Here is a 1,831-nt window from a genome sequence, read left to right as displayed (position 1 = left end):
AAAAAAAAACATTTTAGAAAGAATATTGTAATTCTATGGGAGGAACCTGATGATTCAGCCCTTGGGACTCACGAGCAAAATTAATTAGTCCTGTTAGGTTATATTTTGTGATTCTATTACTGTGCACGCAGGTGTCTTACGACAAAGTCCGCGACAGACAAAAGAAAAAGGACATCAGATCTGTCGTGGAAAGACATACAATCGTTGTCTAAGCACACACACACACACACACACACACACACACACACACACACACACACACACACACACACAAACACACACAACAGCATCAAGTTTTCTAAACTAAATAGCTTCTGTCTTTCTCGTCACATTCCACTCCAGACCTAAAAGAAGAGTATTGAATGTTTTTTTTCCTCAACAATTTTACTAGGATTTATCTTTAACTGCGAGGCGCCACCATCAAGTTGCACCTGTCTCAGGCAAGGGCAAACTAAGGCACGCATGTTATATAGGGCAGCAAGCAGCCTCGGTTTGGCCCATGAGTCGACCAAGTAATTATTGATGATGTGGCTTGTTGTGAGTTGATAATGGATAAAGATTAAACTTTTCGTCTTGAATATACAAATCGACAGTTACCAACCCAGCTAGAAGTAAACATTAGAGATTAAAGTAATATTAAAGTTTTATCTCAAGAAACACTCTCAAATGACGTATTATGCTATAGTTTCAGTTTTGTTTCACGTTTGCGGGATTAAACTTTAAACCGATTTCACCCAATTTTCTCCTGTTTTGGCCTGTGAGATATTCGGAATTGCCTAATCAGGAGGACTCTCGGGCCCTCGAACCGGGACACGCTTTCCTATGTCTGACTATCTGCTCGAATCAGCAGCTGAGGAGTAAGTTCTAACATTCATGACTGACAGGTTTAGCTGCTTTCTCACTGTTCTTACAGAGACAACATGAACTAAGAGAATAGCCTAAAGGACATTTTAAAAGATTTAAATGAGCTGATTTGAAAATAATCAATATGCCCGCCCTGGATAGGAAAGCTAGAAGTTTGGATCTTTCACTAAATGCATTGCATATTGGCTTGATATCTAAGTTATTGTAATCTATATCATTGTTATTGGTATCAATAGTTATATATAATATAAGTAGTAGTAGTAGTAGTAGTAGTAGTAGTAGTAGTAGTAGTAGTAGTAGTAGTAGTAGTAGTAGTAGTAGAGGTAGTAGTAGTAGTAGAGGTAGTAGTAGTAGTAGTAGTAGTAGTAGTAGTAGTAGTAGTAGTAGTAGTAGTAGTAGTAGTAGTAGTAGTAGTAGTAGTAGTAATAGTAGAAGTAAAAAGAGGAGGAGGAGGAGTAGGAGTAGGAGAACTGTAATCGAATTAGGCAAGAGAAATAAAATAAATCGCATTATTATCATTATTGTTGTTATTGTTACCATTATTATTATTACTATTATTATTTTTATTATTATTTTTATTATTTTTATTGTTGGTGGTGGTTGTGGTGTTGTTGTTTTTGTTATACTAGTATTATCATCATTATTACAATAACCATCTTAGTAGTAGTAGTAGTAGTAGTAGTAGTAGTAGTAGTAGTAGTAGTAGTAGTAGCAGTAGTTGTTATTGTTGTATTGTTATTATTGTAGTAGTAGTAGTAGTAATAGTAAGAGGGGAAGGAGAAAGAGGAGGAGGAGGACTAGAAGGAGGAGGAGGAGGAGGAGGAGGAGGAGGAGGAGCAGTAATAGAAGCGTCGGTATCGACATCATAATTGTTATTAGTGTCAGAATTATTATTGTCATTATCATTTATCATCGTAGTTATCATATTATCTTTATTATTTTTATTCTTATTCTAATACTAATATTT

The 1,831-nt window shown here is 35.5% G+C and overlaps 1 protein-coding gene across 1 annotated transcript in view; it reads left to right on the top strand.

Annotated features, from left to right (window-relative positions):
- LOC101850411 (ras-like protein family member 12) overlaps positions 1-1,831 on the top strand; it is a gene marked incomplete in the record, with an annotated part of 34,299 nt that overhangs the window by 2,275 nt on the left and 30,193 nt on the right.

Source organism: Aplysia californica, unplaced genomic scaffold (genome assembly GCF_000002075.1).
Source record: "Aplysia californica isolate F4 #8 unplaced genomic scaffold, AplCal3.0 scaffold00130, whole genome shotgun sequence".
NCBI classification, from domain to species: Eukaryota; Metazoa; Mollusca; class Gastropoda; order Aplysiida; family Aplysiidae; genus Aplysia; species Aplysia californica.
This window is presented reverse-complemented; position numbering and strand designations above follow the sequence as displayed.